This window comes from Sus scrofa, chromosome 15 (assembly GCF_000003025.6).
Source record: "Sus scrofa isolate TJ Tabasco breed Duroc chromosome 15, Sscrofa11.1, whole genome shotgun sequence".
In the NCBI taxonomy this organism is placed as follows: domain Eukaryota; kingdom Metazoa; phylum Chordata; class Mammalia; order Artiodactyla; family Suidae; genus Sus; species Sus scrofa.
Genome location: NC_010457.5, coordinates 82,599,006 through 82,618,676, shown reverse-complemented (window position 1 = coordinate 82,618,676; position 19,671 = coordinate 82,599,006).

Below are 19,671 nucleotides of genomic sequence, written 5' to 3'. Positions count from 1 at the left end.
ACAGCGAAGAAGAATCAGGAAACATGAGTGGAGATGTAGATGGGGCCCAACTGACTGAAGGGGAGGGCTTCTTTGCTGGGAAAGTCAGCTGTGGGCACTTACGATGGAGACCCTAAACTGCAGAGCTGAGGGGCACATATCTGAGGCAGGGATGCTGGCATTTCCATAATGGGGAAAAAAATGCAGTGGAAGGAAGAGTATATGGATTTATCTAGCAACGGTGTGCAAGACTCCTCGGAAGGGGAGGCAGCAATGGAACAGAGTCACAGGTGTTTGGACCAGATGTACATTAACATTCCCTTCAATCCACCTTGGAGAAAACAATTACATGATTCTATGCTAAGAGAATCGGAGAGATAAACCTAAGTTGAGGTATCTGCAAATGTGTCACAGAAGAGGGGACATTTAAACTGGTTTCGTGGAGATGGTTGAAAGAGATACTTCAGGCAGCAAGAATGTCGTAAACAAAAGCATAGAAGGATTGGAAAGTATGGGGCCATATGGAGAACAGATAGTAGTTCAGTTAGTTGCAGCGGGTAGGGGGTTATGAAAAGGAACACTGAGGTGGGTTACTATGGGGAGAATGCCGGGCCTTAAGGACTGAGAGTTATAAGGAATCTGAGGTTATCTCAACCAGTTCCCCCACCCATCTCTGTGATCAGAGCCACCTTTCCAACATTTCTTGTGTGCCTAACATTTTTTTTTTTTAACACTGAAGCTCACCGGAGGCTCACTATCTATCCCATGTCATTAGAGAACAATTTTAATAATTAGAAAACTTTTAATTGATGTGAAATTCATCTTCTAATATCTTGCTCCTATCGATCTCCCTTCTGTTCTTTGAGGCTAACAGAAGTATCAGCTTGTGAAAACATGAGTCCAAATGTCAGGCTGAAATCTGTGAGGAGTATCTCTAGGAACAGGGAGTAGGCTTCTCAGTTTAACTGAATCATTTGAAGTCCCTGGAGTTTTTTTGAGTAGGGGAATATAGGGATCATTTCCATCTTGAAGAAGATTGACATGATGTCTGTGGAGGAAAGCAAGCCAAGTAGAGGAGAACATTTTGGAGATAAAGAAAAAGATCGCCTAGAAGGAGAGGTGGAAAAATCTGTAAAGTGAATGCTTAAGTATTGAGCAACCATGGAGCTGGCTTTGGGATTCTGTTTCAGACTTGCAAAAAATGAGGAAGTAGGAGTTTCCGTCATGGCACAGCTCAAACAAATCCGACTAGGAACCATGAGGTTGTGGGTTTGATCCCTGGCCTCACTCAGCAGGTTAAGGATCTGGCGTTGCCGTGAGCTGTGATGTAGGTTGTAGATGTGGCTCAGATCTGATGTTACTGTGGCTGTGAGTAGGCCAGCAGCTGTAGCTCTGATTAGACCCCCAGCCTGGGAACCTCCATATGCTGCGGGTGCGGCCCTAAAAAGACCAAAATTAACAATAATAATAATAATAATAATAATAATAATAATAATGAGGACGTTGGATGGGTTACTGCAAGGAATACTTTCAGTTTTACCGTCTTGTGATTCTGAGTTTTAGAACTAAGAAAAGTTTGTTTTACTGTAGGTTAAAAACAGAGAGGGCCTGCAATGGGAATGGTAAAAGTGGCGAATGCAAGAAATGTTGAAAAAGAGACTCAGAAGGCTGAGATGACAATTTGGCTGTCTAGGCCAAAGGGAAAACAAGAATTAACCACAACTCACTCCCGGGTTTGGGGGTAGGGTGTTTCTAAGAGAGGGAGAAGAGATAAAGTTAAACCACAGAAGACATTCTAAGTGGGAGAATGGGGAGGAGCCAGTGAAAGGGAGAGAGAAAGAGCCATCAGCTAGGTGGCTGGAGAGAGGTATTTTGAAAGGAAAGGAAACAAACACTAGAAAGAAAAAGGTATTTAATACACAGCAGAGGTGGAGTGGAGGAAGGTCAAAATTAGAACTAAAAAGCCATTTTTAGAGGCACCTGAGAGTCCTTTTAGTGAATTAATAGGGTTGGAAATCAACTTGTAAGAGATTAAAAATGTTCCTTCATTCAACAGAAGTTTATTAACCGCCAACTAGGGGTCTGTTTTAGGTATGGGAATATAGCAGAAAACAAGACCAATGAAGAACAAAATAAGAAAAATGCCAGGTAGAGATAAGTGCCAGCTAGATTACAACAAAGTCATGTTGTTTATGTTGTGCATACAATGCCAGTGTGTTGATGAGTACAGTGTAAGACTATGTCAAAGAGGTCTTCAGAGCCAGAACAGGTCAGGGTAAGGAATCTGAACTGTATCTCAGGTGGGTTTCTAGATGTATTGGGAAATGATGGGAAGTTTTAAGCATGGGTCTGGCATGATCTGATTTACTTAAAAGGTTATCTTGGGAGTTCCTATTGTGGCTCAGCAGAAATGAATCTGACTAGTATCTATGAGGATGCAGGTTCAATCCCTGGCCTTGCTCAGTGGGTTAAGTGCACTGTGGTGTAGGTCACATACGCTGCTCGAATCTGGTATTGCTGTGGCTGTGGCATAGGCTGGCGGCTACAGCTCCAATTCGACCCCTAGCCTGGGAACCTCTTATGGCACAGGTGTGGCCCTAAAAGGAAAAACAAATAAAATAAATAAATTTAAAAGAAAAGCTTATCTTATGTGGTTTGTGGAATATGACTGTTGAAGGAAACAGTTAAAAGTAGGATCCAGTTGGTAGGCCCTCTCAGTAGTCTAGGTAAGAGCTGATCTGGTTTGTACTAGAGTGATGGTGGTGGAGATGAAGGGGAGGGAAAGATTATAATGTGTTTAAGAGCTAGAGTTTATGGGATTTACTGATGGATTGCATTGAAGAAAGAATATATTATATTTAAATCTTAACGTCACATTTGTTGATTTGATCAAAATTAACAGAACAAATTCAAGTCTTGTCTCTAACTCAGTTCAATGATTTAGTGATTATTAGTGGAGGCCAACTATGTATAACACACAATTCCAGATTCACTAATTTGGTAAACATTTATGGAGCACTTACTATGCCCCAGGTACTGTATAGGGTGCTACTGGTAAGATTTGAGGCTAGACAGACATATTTCTTCACTCAGAGGTCTTGGGGTTGAGTGAGAGAAATATCCATTTATCAAATGCTCACATAGTAAATGCATGACTATACATCATAAGAAGGGCTAAAAAGGAAAATTACACAGTGCCTTGGAGCTTAAAAGTAGGTGGATCTAATCTAGCTTGAGGGGTCAGGAAGGTGACCTTGAGAAGGTGACATTTGAGCTATCTGAAGGATCATGGCAGAGAGAGCATCATGTTCAAAGGGCCTGTGGCAGAAAGAAACATTGATTCAAGAAACAGAAAGAAGGCCAGTGTGGCTGAGTCCAGAGAATAAGCAGGAGTGTGATGATGCTAGAGGAGTGGTCAGTCAGTGGTCAGACCATGCCGGGCCTCATAGTCTTTTGTAAAGGATTTTGATTTTTATTTCAAGGGCAAGGAGAAGAAGCTGAAGTGCTTAGGTTTTTAAAAATCTCTTTTGGCTATAGAATTGAAAAAAATATATATATAGTCTTTTTAGGGCCACATCCAAGGCATATGGAGGTTCCCAGGCTAGGGGTCAAATTGGAGCTGTACCTGCTGACCTACACCATAGTCAAAGCAATGCCAGATCCAGGCTGTATCTGTGACCTACACCACAGCTCATAGCAATGCTGCATCCTTGACCCACTGAGCGAGGCCAAGGATTGAACTTGTGTCCTCATGGATCCTAGTCAGATTTGTTTCCTCTGAGCCAGGATGGGAACTCTGAGAACAAATTTGGAGAGGATTTTCACATTTAGAATTTTTAGAGGAATGTATGGCTTAGCTAAAACCTGAGTCACATGGGCTGCCTTGGGGAGAAGGTGATGACCAGAACAAAACTGGGGTTCTGGTAGAAAGTGAGGAGAAGGAAGTACATGCTGGGCAGGCAGAACCACAGTGTCTCATGGTCACCTTTCCATGTCCACAAATCTTTCTAGATTTTTTTTCCCCAGTGGCTACATACCATTCAACTATACTGATAGGTCAAAATTTAATATTTAGCACCTCTCTATGAAGGGACATTATAGTTATTCCACGTTTTTACTATTACAAACAATACTGCAAATTGTTTTTGAACATTTTTGAAAATTTATCTTAGCTCTTGTGAGATGCATAGAAGTAAAAATGCCAGGTCAGAGTGTATGAACATTTAAAATTTTAATAGATTATGATAAAATTTCCTCAAAAATGTGATGCCAATTTCAAGCATATTTCAATGTATAATCTTGAACTAGTGTGCAATACCAGAGCTAGGAAGTCTGGAATTATGACAGCCAGTGAGGAGCAGAGCAGTGATGTGGGGATGAGGTGCTGGGTTCCGTATCTCACATAATGGTATCTGTCAGAGTTTGCCTCAAAGCTAGTAACTCCCAGATGGGAGGGTTGGCTGACAAATCCTTTTGATAACTAAATCCCCAAACTTCAGGTGCACAAGCCACACGGAAGAGCAGAAGCTTCCTGAGATACTGACTCCTAGGAGCCGGAATCCTGGGCACGTTCGCCTTGCTTAGTCCCTCAGTCCTGTTCTCCAAGGATCCTGGTCATAATCAGCAAAGCCAATCCTTCCATACTGCTTGAAATGCTCTCTCTCTTTTTATTTTTTATTTCCATGACAACACAATCTACTGTTTTTCCTTTTCCTTCACAGGCCATTGGGTGAGCTCCTTTCGTTGATGCTTCTCAGACTTTGATTCTGGTCCCTCTTATTTATCTTCAAACTCTCTTCTTACATCATCTCATTCCTTCCCATGTCCAGTATCTTTTATATGCTGACAACTCCCAAATTTTTATTGTGAGCCCAAACCTCTCCTCTGAATTTCAGAATCATACACCCACAAATTAAACTTGTCCAAAGGGACTACTTAATTTCCACTTCTAGTCTACACCCTCCATCACCCAGTCTTTCCTGTAAGGGGAGAAGGCATTTTCATCTACCCAGCTGCTCAAGTAAAGGACCTGAAAATCATCTTGAGTTTGCCCATTTCCTCTCCCTCTTTATGGAGTCTGCCAGTGAGAGTAGTTGAGTTCACTTCCAAATGGAATCTGTCAATTTTTCTGCCTCTTTACTTTTCCATGTTAGTCCAAGCCACCATCTCCTCTTACGTAAATATCTGCCCTCTCATCTGTTCTGAACACAGCAGATAGATTTTCATAAAATGTAAATCAGATTGTGTCACTTTCCTGCCAAAGAATGGCCCAAGGATTTCGTTGCTTTTAGGATCCAAGTGTGAATGAATTACCTTGGCCTCCAAGGCCCTGCATTGCCTGGCTAGGGCTTATCTCCAGCCACCACCTTCTACCCTTGCACCCCCAATTGGTATCACAGGCCCCAGCTCGCTCCTCTCCTCCAAGTTCCTACACCTGACAAATCTTTGCACATTTCAGGGGCTATCCACTCGCTAGGACCTTTCTACTCTCTGGTCTTTGCTTGGCCACTTCCTTTGCCTCTCTCATGTCTCAACTTAAGTGTCACTCTTTGGATAAGCATTGCTTGACCACTCTACATAATACAGGTGGCCTGCATTTGGCCTTTATCTCAGCCCCTTTGTCTGTTTCCTCCATACTAGTTATTGAAACTTGCTATTTATGCTTGTTTCCCTTTTCAGCTCTAAAATGGAAATTCCATGAAAGGTGGCACATATTTATCTTGTTCACTATGGGTTCCTCAGTATTAATAGGGACAGTAAATATTTATTGGATGACTAATTGAGAGTCCTATTTGTTGGCCTTATTCTGCCAAACAAAAGGCTCCTGTCTCGATGGTAGTGAATCACTGGCATCATCACTCTTTGCTATATGCCATTTAGAAAATATAGCATTAGTGGATTTTCTGCTTTTGCCCTTCTTTTTAAGTGTCTAAAGAGATAGCATCCTCCTTAACCACCATGCCTGTGAAAATGCCTATTATCTTTTGGGCTTTACCAAATCAGAGCCTTGAAACAACCAGGTCTTTTTCTCTGTACAACATGTAAAAACCATATCTCAAATACTTTGCTATATTCTGGGTTAATTTTTATCGTGTGTTTTCTTTGATTCTGGACCTGTATATGCCTTACCATGAAAACATTTAGCTAGACTTAAAGAAGATGTACAAAGGTCTTTGAAGCCTTGGAGTGAAGAAAGCTGTGTTTGCTCTTGAGCTGTGGTGCTCATGCCAAGGCAGGATAGAAGTCATGCCCTGGACCAGCCTCGAGGAAATGAGACAGGTCTGTGTGTCTGCGGCTCTCCATGTTCCCCTTATAGCAAGAACACGCTTTCTCATCTGAGATCAGATCAGTACATTCATTGCTGCATCCCTCCCACATCTTCAAGACTGGTCCAGCAGTAGGTGTCTGATGAATTAATCATGACCTCTCAGCTATTGGCTCTTTGAGGCATTGAAATGTACCGAATTTAGTAGTTGGCAGGACAGCAAATAACAAGAGTCTTATGACTTGGGGCTTGACCTTCTCCCATTTCTAGGGCCTCTTATTCTTAATCCATAAACCAGAGAACTGCAGGTTTACTCTCACCTGCCTCCTGGATTCATGAGCACTCCTCTCTCCCTTTCTCTCTGCCCACATACGTGGATGAGAAGAGGAAGAAAGGGTATAAAAATCCTTTGTGATCTGAGAAGACATTGGGAAAGTACTGTACTTGTGGAAGAACTATATGAAATCTTCCCAAAGTAAATCTAGCTCTTAAAGGTTGTATATTAGCACAACAGAGACTCCTACCTCAGTTCCAACAGCCTGTAAAATGTCATTTTTCTACCAAGCCAGAATCTACCATTATTTGCACATATGAGGGCTCTGTTTACCCTGATTTATTGCACATTAAAAAAATTTGAGGAGTTCCCGTCGTGGCGCAGTGGTTAACGAATCCGACTAGGAACCATGAGGTTGCAGGTTCGGTCCCTGCCCTTGCTCAGTGGGTTAACAATCCGGCGTTGCCATGAGCTGTGGTGTAGGTTGCAGATGCGGCTCGGATCCCGAGTTGCTGTGGCTCTGGTGTAGGCCGGTGACTACAGCTCCGATTTGACCCCTAGCCTGGAACCTCCATATGCCACGGGAGCGGCACAAGAGATAGCAAAAAGACAAAAAAAAAAAAAAAAATTGAAACCAAATTTGTCCTAACAGTGGCCTGACATGTTAAAAAGTTAGAGTCATTAAAATAGTAACGTACTGGGGTAGAATCAGATAAATCAATCAATCAAAAGGAAAGAACCTGTAAACAGAGCCATGCACTGTGTCAGAGATAACATTGCAAATCAATGAAGAAAGGGTATAGAATAGACCCACCTATGGAAAAAAATCAAATGAGATTTCTGCTTTATGCCATATGCAAATATAAATTATAGATGGATTAAAGGCCTAAAATATAAATCACATAACTCTAAATGTAATCACATAACTATGTTGAAAAGAATTTTTTTCTTGGAGTAGGAAAGGCTTTCTTTAACAAGATACAAAAACACACACTATAGAGGAAAAGGTACTTAAATTCTACTAGAGCAAAATTTAATTCTTTTATATGGCAACAAATAAACAAAACCCATTATAAACAGAGTTAAAATACAGTTGAACAGAATAAATGACACTTTTCTTTTTATTGAGGTATAATTTTTTTTTAATTTTATTTTTTTGTCTTTTTGCCATTTCTAGGGCTGCTCCTGCGGCATATGGAGGTTCCCAGGCTAGGGGTCGAATTGGAGCTGTAGCCACCCACCTACGCCACAGCCACAGCAACGCAGGATCCGAGCCGCGTCTGCGACCTATACCACAGCTCACGGTAACGCCGGATCCTTGACCCACTGAGCAAGGCCAGGGATTGAACCCGCAACTTCGTGGTTCCTAGTCGGATTCGTTAACCACTGAGCCACGATGGAACTCCCTATTGAGGTATAATTAATGTATAACATATTAATCTCAGATGTACAACATTTTGATTATATATGAATGGTCATCATAATAAGTCTAGGTAGCATCCATTATCACACAGAATTCTTTTTCCTGTGATGAAAACTTTTAAGATCTACTGTCTTAACAACTTTCAAACATACATACAATATTGTTAACTCTAGTCACCATGATATACATCACATCGCTATGGTTTATTTATTTTGTACCTAAGAGTAACTTTTGACCATCTTGGCATTTTTTTTCTTTAATAAAGAAGTGGTGAGAAACCAAGAGGGAGGAGGGCTGTTAGGGACTAAAAGATTTAAGAGAGGTAGCAACCAAATGAAATGTGTGGAACTTGTTTAGATTCTGATTCAAAGAAACCAATTCTGAAAAGATGTTTGTGGGTCATTGGGGAAATCTGTATACTGACTGGTGAATAAGTTATCATAAAAAATATTGTTAATGTTTATGGCATGATAATGACACTGTGGTTACTTTTTAAAAATTCTTATCTCTTAGAGGTGCTATTGAAATATTTATGAATGAAATGGTACAGTGACTGGTGTTTGCTGTAAAATAATCCAGCAGGCATGTGGAGAAGAGAACGGGATGGTATATAGATAATGGAGATTTGCCATATGTTCTTTTTTTCTTCCAGGTTTATTGAAATATAATTGACATTCAGCACTGTAGATATGTTCTTAATTATTGAAGCTGGGTGAAGTATATGGGAGTTCAATACGTTCTTTTCTTTTATTCACATTCTGCATTTTCTATAATGATTTCTTAAAAATACAAGTAATGGATTTAGAGCTATGCTTAGCCTATAATGAACAATCAATGCCAGAGTTCCCACTCTGGTGCGATGGGTTAAGAGGCACAGGTTTGATCCCTGGCCTCGTGCAGTGGGTTAAGCGTCCAGCATTGCTGCAGCTTTGGCATAAGTTGTACCTGGGTCTCAGATTCAGTCCCTGGCCTGGGAACTTCCATATTCCTAAGATGCAACCATAAAACAAACAAACAAAAAACCAGTGTTATCTGTTATTATTATATTAATCTTTAAAAAAGATAAGTGACACTTACATTGCTGGTGAGGGTGTAATTTGATACAGCCTCTACAGAGAATAATTTGTTAATATCTATTAAAATTTTAAAGCACTTAGCTTTAACTAGTATTTTTACTTCCAACAATTTATCCTACTGGTATTTGCACATGTATGAAATAATATGTGTGTAAGTGTAGCCATTGAAACACAATTTTAAATAATAAAAAATTGGAGGCAACCTAAATGTCAATCAGAAGGAAACTAGTTAAATAAATTCTGGTCCATCAATATAAAAGAAGACTGCAGCCAAAAATAAGTAAATAAAGTGAAATAAAATAAAATAGAAAAGATAAATATAAACTAATTCAGAATGATCTTTAAGATATCTTTAAGCAATAAAAAGCAAGATGCAGAACAAATGGAAAGTATGCTATCTTATGAGTTTATAAAAAGTAATTGTAGAAGAACATATAAACTGTTTTCTGTATATGCATAGAATTCTTTGGAATGTTGCCCCAGAATATTGCTTTTCTCCCAGAAGGTAAAATGAATGGGGGAGAGGGTAATTGACAGAGATACTCGTCACTGTGTACACTTGTAACTCTTCACATTTTACTATAGAGTATATTACCAATTCAAAAATAAGAAAAGAAAATTTATTTTATTATGCAAAAGATGACTATCCAAGGTATATAATCTTTACTAACTGGTAATAAAAATGTAATAATCCAACAAAAAATAAGAAAAGGATATGATAAAAGAAAACTGCTATTGCCAATAAAGCTATGAAAAGATAATTAAACATACTAATAGCCATAAAGATAAGAAATAAAATCAGTACTTAGCCATTATTTTTTAACCATTCAATTGGAAAAAATTAAATGTCCCTTAATATCCTGTGTTGGCCAGTATGTGTGGGAAATGATCCAGTCCAGTCATCTTCAGCTGGTGGGAATGTAAATCAGAAGAGTCTCTTTCAGAGTCTTTTGTCAGCACCTCAGGGAAATAGAAATTGTGCATATACTATGCCTATAGATTCTACTACTGAGTATATTTCCTACAAATACCATTGTATGTGTGTACAAAAGGACATGCACAAGAATGTTTGTTGCAGGATTGTAGAAAATAGTGAGAAACTGGAAAATAACCTAAATATCCATCAATAGTCTATTGGAAAAGTGAGATATACATAATGGAAAGAAATGAACTGGATCTACATATCTCACTTGGATAGATCACCAAAAACCTAATGTTAAAGGGGAGGGGAGGCAATTACAGAAACTATAAAGAATGATATCATTTATTTAAATAACAAAATACATATAGGAAGTAATACTATATATTACTTGTGGCATGCATCAGTGTATAAAATGTATATATTTTTAATAGATGGGAAAGGTCCACACCCAACTCATGAAAGTGGTTTTCTTTCCCTTGGGTGTGGGAGGAGTGAACTGATTGAAAGGGATGGAATTTGGAATCTGAAACATATTATTTCCTAAAAAAAAAAAAAAGAAAAAGAAAAAACCCTGGAGGAACATATGACCAGATGTTAACAGTTGTTAACTCTGGGAAGTATGAATGTGAGAGTTTAACTTTTATGTATTTTTTAAATTTCCCAAGAAAGGGGGGTGGGGTGGGAGAAAACTTGTCAGGGGGAAAGAATCATATCAATTTCCCTTTGAGCTTTGGAGGACCCAAGCAATGTGCACTTCCCTTTGTGAAAAGAAGAAAAACTGAGTGAGTGCTTGGCTTCCCCGGGAAGAAAGCAGAGCTGATGACAGCTCATTTCCCTCCTCCTGACTTCTCACCCCACCCTACACCAAAGACAGAGCCAAGAACACTCCTAGGAAAAACGCAGCTACTTCTAATACTGGGAGGTTAAGCTCACTTGGCCCACATAGAGCAGTGTTTGAGAAAAATAAATAATGTCCATGAACATGATTTGTAGGTTTTAAATTCAACTCTGTGTGTGTATTATTACTAATCTATAGTACTGGAAAACTTGCTGTATCATGGGGAATAAATAATAGAAAGTAGCTTAAGCTGTGGAACCAAAATCCCAAAGATTGTATGTACTTTCAATGATATTCTGAGAGACTGAGCAATCCTCCCAAATTTTTCCAAAGGAAAAAGTTACCAGAGATTATTCAGAAATTGTTCAGAGAAGAAAGAATTTCAGACAACGTGACACTGTCAGATCAGTAGACGTATTTGGAGTAAAAGGGCTTCTGTTTATATGGTCTCCTTCTATTCTACCTATGAATAGGGGTGACCTTGAAACGAGGACACGCCCAACTCATGTGATACAATGTAGATGGGGGTAGATGCAATTTGGGCGTTAGGGTAGAAGGGCTATTGTCTGGGCCCATCATTGATACTACACTTGAGCCCAGGGATGAACAAGATTAGCACAGAGTCTTCTTGGAAGAGGAAATCTGGGGGTCAATGGGCATTAAATAGCACCTTTTTTATTTTTAACATTTTGATAAAATAGTAATAGGTTATTGCACCAGTTGGCTGCTACCAAACTCAGCTGTCATCCCCTAGATGACAATGACAGAACTGTACATCTGTTCAGTATTCAGGAGTGAAACTTGCTTGTTTTGATACCATTGTTTCTGTGAAAGAGAAAGGAACCAGATTGGAGAGGAGAGTCATCAGTTAGCAAAATCATTTAAGAATAACAACAGCCCCAGTGTGCGTCATTTGTGAAAGGTAAAAACTTGACGAGGTGCTGGTACTCATCAGGAAATGTTAGCCCAGCTCATCCTCAGGCAGCTCGGACATCTGGTCTCATTTCCATGCCTTCTGTGTAGCCAGTTGAAGGGAAGCTCACCCTTGCTCACGAATCACTTAACCTCTTACGATGCCTGATACTAAAAAAATAGTATGTTAGTAATCATAGGGATTCCTATTTGTGGAGATAAGTCTTTGCTTCTTACTTAAACTTTGATTTATTGTCTTTGGTTGTTTAGGGTAGGGGATGGCTGATTTTTAACAAGGAGATAAACTTGCAGATGGAAATTCTTTTAAGCCATAAATACCGCTAACTTGCCTGGTCCAGGGGAAGTTCAAATAAAACACCAGGATTTAGCAGCTGCTGAAATGTTTTCCTTTTTACCCCATTGGCCAAGAGAAAGACATGCCCCACCATCAGCGGTGTAGGCGCCACAGCCTGACCCAGGCCTGGATACTTAAACCATTCTGAGCTCTACTTGCAAAGGATGAAGGCAGAAGATGACAAATTGGTCTATGCCAGTTAATCTCCAAAGGGGATGCATAACTTGACACAGCAACCGTTGATGGTTTCCTTATCTGCTTTGTTTAGTATAAACACTGTCCTTCTTGAGTCTTCCCTGATTCTTCTAGCAGGCTCCAAGGATTAATCCTGGGTCTTTGGCTGAATTCACCTCCTTTGTTCTGTTCCCTAATATTGTTTCTATCTTCCTTCTTAGTCTTATGCAGATCCTGGAAGATATCAATCCTAGAGTTGGTGCAGTGTCTCATTCATCCTTGAAATCTACCACTGCATGGAGCACGGTACCTTGTTCAATGGTCAGTTCTGTAGGCCCAGTACTGTCTGCACATTAAACAGCTGGGAGAGCTTTAAGCAACAAATAAATGCTGCCCTGGTCCCACCCCAGACCAACTGAATCTTGATTTCTGGGTGTGAAGCCCTGGCACTGGCACATTTAGAAATCTCCACAGGTGATTCTGGTGCATGAAGAAGGTTGACAACTACTATGTTAGTTAACCTTTCTTTACTTGGCTATGTTCTGTTTGCTTCCAAGTTTGGAATAAACCTGTTTGAATTCTTTTGCGGAACAAATATCTCTATCACTGAAAAGATACTGGTGCTATTTCATAGTGAGAGTAGAATAAATTTTCTTATCTATAGAATGGGAATAATAGCAACTACCTCTTAAGATTGTTGTAAAAATTAAATGACCTAATCTATTTAGATCTCTAAAACTCTTAAAACACTATCTAGGCTGTAAGTATTTGATAAATACATGAAAAAGAGGGTGATGTGTTTGTTACTGTTGTTTTCTTCCTTGGTTAATGACTCCATTTTCCTCCCAGATAAAGCTCCCAGAACAGTTTTTGACTCCAGCCTGTCCTTTCATCATATCCCTTGTCAAGTCCTGTTCCTCAGACCCTAAGCAATCTGGAAACTGCCCCTTCTTTTTCATCCCATTGCCCCGGTGCTAATCCCTGCTCCTTTTCCTGTCTCTCCTGGATTGTGGCTGTCAAACCAGTCTCTTTAGCAATGATCTCTTTGTGTCTCAATCATCCCGAAATGGTTCTCAAATTGTCCTAAAGTCAAGCTGTGACTGCCAAGCTCAAAACTCGAACTTATGTCCTCATTGCTATGAAAATTCAAATCCAAGTTTAATGAGTTGGGCAGTTTAGTTACTTTCTCCAAGACTCCATTTCTTTGTGTTTAATGGGGATCATATAATTTTCTACTCAATAGGGTTGTTGGTGAGAATAGAATCAGAGAATAAAGTATCTAGAAAGCTGCATGGCGCATAAGGGCTTTGTAAATATTAACTGTTATTGTTGTTATTACTGTTCTTATTTAATAACATTAATATGTTATTATTGAAAATTGCCAATCCAGCAACCATCCTAGGTGCTGGCCATATGGAAGTCGTTGCTGTTCTCAGATCACCCCCCCGGATCAGGCCTCTGCTCCCGTTGTCTTTATCTTTGGAATGCCTATTACCACCCTTCAGGTGTCTGAATCCTATCAGTCCTAAAGGGCCACCTCCTGGAAGCACTTCTTCTAACTTGGGATAAAAATCTCTTCTTTGGGGAGTTCCTGTTGTGGCTCAGTGGTTAACGAATCTGACTAGGAACTATGAGGTTGCAGATTCAATCCTTGGCCTCACTCAGTGGTTGGGGATCTGGCATTCCCATGAGCTGTGGTGTAGGTCGAAGATCCAGCTCAGATCTGGCGTTGCTATGGCTGTGATGTAGGCCAGTAGCTACAGCTCTGATTGGACCCCTAGCCTGGGAACCTCCATATCCTGCAAGAGCAGCCCCAGAAAAGATAAAAAGACAAAAGCAAACAAACAAACAAACAAACAAACAAAAAACTCTTAAGGCAGGGGTTCTTAAACTTTTGCAGATATCTCATTCACCTGGGGAGCTTGTTAAAATACTGATTCCTGGGCCTAGCACTGAAGATCCTAATTCAGGATGTCTGGGGTAGGACCTAAGAATTTACATTTCTAGCAAATTCCCAGGTGCTACTGACCCTGCTCATTGACACTTTAAATAGCACTGTTTTAGGGCCCTGAACACCTTAAAACTTCTGTTTTAGTTACTTGAGTACAAATTCCTCCTCCAAGTAAACTGTAAGTTCTCAAGAGAAGGGCCAGCATCTACCTTCTCTTCTATCTGGAGGAGGCAGGCCTTGGGCTGGGACTTGAAGGATGGGAAGGACTGGGAGCCCTGCAACAAGGAGCCTAGGACCAGGAAGTGAAAGCGTCTTAGTTGTGAGATGATGATGAGATATGAAGGCGCAAGAGGAAATAAGCCTAGGGAGATGTGTCAGCCTGGATTTTGAGAGATGAGAGTGGGGGAGAACCTTGAAAGGCAGGCAGAAGCGTGTACATTTGAGTTTCTAACCTGCAAAAGCCAAGGGCTGAACTGCATGGTGTCATGACAGTGGTTGTATCATGACAATGGTCCTGTCCCATTACCAAAGCTGTGTGGAGCTTGGACTCCCTCTTCACATTCCCAGCAATGTGCATGTTCTAGATGTGCCATAGATCTTCTAGCTCCCAAAGTCCATTGTTCTGCAAATGACTGTTATCCACGAAAACATGGACTATGGCTCTGGGTGTGCCAACTGACCCTGCATACCTGAACCAAACCAGAGCCTTGAGGTCACTGGGACTGGTACCCCCTCCCACAAATCCTGGCTCATTCCCTCTCTGAGGACCAGGTGCTGGTTTGTTTGGAAGTTGCTTGACCAAGAAGCCAGAAACATCATTGCCTCTAGAAATTGGGTTCTTTTCTCAATTTCAGCATAAGCTTGATTTAAGGAGATAATCATTAGAAAGAAGGACATGACCACCTGGAGGCAACAGATCTGGGCTCAGTGAAAAGCCCTTGGTGCTGTTCTGCTGTTTTTCTGCTCTGCCTGCCTCACAGAGTACTGATGAGGTTAAATAATTAATGTCTGTGAATGTACTCTGTAAGCTCTAAAGCACTGCAGGAATATAATTAATTATGTTTATAATTACAGGTAATGTAATTATAATTGTAATTACTTTGTGGTGGAAGCAGAATAGATCTACCCATGCCTGTTCTCTAGTAGGGTATCCTTGGTGGATATCCTTGGTGAGATCATCAATTTACACGTTTGAGCTTGACTCACTCTCTCTGACTTTATATTCAACTTTGGGATATATGTGAGACTTGGGCTCAAGGACTTCTGGCTGTACTTTAGAAAATGGGAAAAAAACACACAGAGTGAAGCTGGCGGGGGGGGGGCAGTACCTCTGTGGTAATATTCTTTGGTGCTTATCTATCAGGTAGGTAAAGTTAAGGCATTTATTTATGAATTTACCTATATATAGCAATAGTTCTCAAAGAGCTCCTATAGCTAAACATAAAAAACCTACATATATAGTCACTTATGATGGAGCATGATAATGTGAGAAAAAGGAATGTTCATGAGTATGTGTGACTGGGTCACCTTCCTGTAAGTAGAAAATTGACAGAACACTGTAAACCAGCTATAATGGGGAAAAAATCATTAAATAAAAAACCCCACACATATACACAAACAGTTTATATAACTGATATATATTTCTAACTGATCAAAGCAGCAGTTATTTCCAGAAATCCGCTAGAATCCAGTACAATCTAATATGATCACACTAATGCTAAATTACAAGTCTGTTCTATATATCAAGCAATGTTTAATAATACTAAGCTAAAAATGTAATATATTATACTATTTTGTTTGCTCAGCAAAATGAATAAACTTGATAGGAATGTCAGATACTTTACTTCCTTCCATTAACATGCTTAATCTTAAAAAATGATGGTATTTGGGTCCATGTTCTGGAGCAACAGCTGTATTTGTGCCTGAGAAAGGCATGCCAGGGCTAGGGATTCTCAGAGATCATCAGAGAAGTCTTTACTGTTAAGATGTAAGACCACCAGAACCACTGTCTGAATTTTTCTCCATTTGAAAGATCGGTATAATGGTGACATATTTAACAGGGAAGATGCTTCTGGTGTCTCCTTCCTTAAAATGGCAAGATTCTACCCGAGAAGCTAAATCATATTTCTTTGAAGTCTCTGATCTTCTGCCCTTGTTCCTATGCACTGTTAATTGTTGTTAATTTCTAACACCTCATTAATTATTTCCATTAAAGATGTGGGAGAGGGAAATGCCCTTCACTCATGGATGGTCACACAAATAAACCATTAATAATTTTAAAAAGTGAGTTACTTTTAAAGCGAAAAGTGAATTTGAGCCATTCGCATAAAAGTCTTTGTTTCTGATGGCTAGGCTGTGACATTCTGAAATCCTGCCACTGTCAGTGTAAGCAGGGACAATCAGGAGGACACAGTCTTGTGGCGGAGGAAGAAGCTGAGTCTCCTTTTGTTTCCTTAATGAGTGTAACATTTGGCCTCTAGAACATAATGTACTTTTCAGGGAACTTTTTACAACTGTTTCTTCCTTGCAAAAGAAGCCTAGAGGTGGAACAGTTTCTTCCAATGTCACAGCCCAAGTCAGTCACACAATTAGTACCTTACGTGGAGTTCCTAACTCCCACTCTCATTCAGCCCATCAGACCATGCCAGGAGGTCAGCAGTCGGGCTGTGATGACTTCCACTCCCACCTCAGGCTTTCACAGAGGTGGTGCCAAGACCATTTCCCTGACATTGGGCTGCCAGTCTTTGAAAAAATGCTGAGATTGACATTTAGTGTTGAGATTTTAATTTATTGCCTATCTTGAAAGCTCAAGCAGAAGCATCCTTCCCACAAGTTTTTAGGAGTGTTGAGAATTAAACATTGTATTGGAAAAGAAACATTGAATATGGCTTCTAGTTTTGACCAACTAGTGGAAGATTTTAGGGTGTGGACAAAAGATTGGGAAAAGTAGGTGAAAAATTATCTTATGGGTGAAGATTTCAACAGTGAAATCTGGACAGCTTAAATTCTATAGCTAACAGTAGAGTCATTGCAAGGATAATATTTTGAACTTAAAGGCGGATATAATTCTTTTAGTTGAACCCCTTGTTGCTAATAAGAAAATGGAGATCCAGAGAGGATCAGGCAACCCCTTAGCTGTGAATATGGGAAATATGGGAACTGATCATTTAAGGGGCTTTTATGACTTCCAGTTTTGATTCTGTTTTTCATCTAGACTGTGATCTCAAGAGCATGGGGTGACATCTCTCTCTTCTTCTTCCTGTTTCTCTTCCTTTTCTTGTTCTTCCATGCCAGCGTACTGGGCAGGTAAGAGGGAACAACTTTCTACTTTCTGGAATAGACTGAAGACTATACCAGGCAGTGTTGGGGTATCAGATGACATCGTGGACAAAGGCCAGGTGGCAATTCTAAACATTAGGCTGGTTTTGAGGAACTGTTTAACTTCAGGCCACTGTTTTTTCTCACCTGTATAATGAGGCACTTATATTTTAATTCTTAAGGGTTATCAGACAGTTGGATTCTAAGGTCTGAATTCCCCTATAATTTTTTCTGATTGTTTTGACAGTTTCTCTTAATTGCTATATAGTAGTCTATGCTTGACACAACTCTGCATTTTAATTATTCCCTCTTCTATACGTGGACATTGCAGTTGTTGGAAGTTTTGTTTTGTTTTCATTAGAAGGCATGCCACAATAAATATTTTTGTACAAATACTTTACATGTATGTGTAAACATTTCTCCAGTTGGAATCTAGTGGGTTAAGAATCTGACTGCAATGGCTCCAGTTGCTGTGCAGGTTTGGTCCCAGCCCAGCATAGTGAGTTAAATAATGTGGTTGTAGGTCACAGCTGTGGCTGATTCAATCCTTGGCTTGGGAATTGCTATATGCTGTGGGAGTGGCCATGAGAAGAAGAAAAAAAAAATTCTCCCGAGTTTCAGTTTTACCAAATTAACCTCCAGAGTAACTGTATTAACTTGCCAGTTTCACTCCCTCTACCTCTACTCCCATAAACGACTGCATATGTTTTGCCACCTTACCATCTAAAAGTCAGCCAACAGGACCCAAGTTCCTATTCTTAGGGTTATAAGTCCCCAACATCTGGGTTCCATTGCTTCCTTCCAGTTCTTCCCTCTCCATCAATAGTGGGGGTCTTTCCTTTGATAAGAGATGAAGAGGTAGATTCCATCTTATATTCATGTTTGCCCCCAACTCTTTTGCCTCTGTCCTAATAATAATGTCTTTATTCCTCCCAAGGGGCTGTGCTTTTGAAATATGCAAGTCAGGAAGAGAATACTTTTTCTGTTTAGTGCTGTTTTCATCCCTTCATTGGGTTAAAGAGCAAGAAACTTGGCCAACTACTTGAATAGGGAAGAGGAAGGTCAAGGAGGAAAAAAAGAAATGCAAAAAAAATCAGATAATATTTTTAAAAATTTATCTTTCAACATACGCATTTAACAAATTGGCTTTATTGGAAATAATAAAACTACATGAAATCTGGACTGTCTGGGAAATCTAGTACTTAGGGCCTATAACACTCATCATTTCTGCCTTGGATTATGGGGTAGTATTTCATTATTTGCATGTGGGTCTTATTTCCTATGGGAAAGGCAATGATCCAGAATTAGGTAGACCAGCTAGATATATGGTCCAGCAGGGAGAAGAAAAGGAAACATGCCTATTTGTCCCTTTGATGAGAAATGGGAGAGGAATGTAGCTTGAGATGACGGGTGGAAGTTGATGGGTTTGAATTTGGCTGTAGACAGTATGTTCATCCCCAGAAGAAAGTTCATCCCAAGAGATCTTCCTTTTCTTGAAAATTGTAGCCAGGGTGGAACAGCACTTTGCTGTGTTTCCATGTGACACTCATACCATGCAGAATGTTTTCCTACCCACTCCAGTCATCCTCCTTCAGTCAGCCATGCAGCAACTGTCTGTTTATTCGGTGCTTTTCATTCCCATCACAAGTCCTAGACATCTGAACTTTGCATGAGTGTGTGAGAGCATGTGAGCATGCACATGTACACACACACAGTCACAAATAAGCCCACGGACTAGAGACAATGGATTCACACTTTCCCCCAGAGGAAGCGCTAATTCCCTTCCATATCCTTTGAACAGGTATCCATTGACTTTACCAGAGAGCATCCTTGAATGGGGGGTAGTCCTACCAGAGTCCCTTCATAAGTCTTGGGAAAGTGAATTACTCCAACCAGGTGAATATTCTACTGGAGGTTCCCATTTGGCAGCCAAATATCTCCCAGCTCCATCTTCTTATTAACCCTCTTGTAATATTGTTATTCCTTGCCTTATTTGAAGTTTTTTAAAAATAAATTATGCGGCAGATTTTATTCCATTTCCCTCCTTTCACCTTCCACAACATCAAGGCCATAGATATTCAATGCTGACTGTACATTCAGTTCATCCCAGCAAGAGGCAAACAAAACAAGGACATTTCTACCCAGTTTGTTTGAAATGCTATCTTAAACTGACTGCTCTGAGTC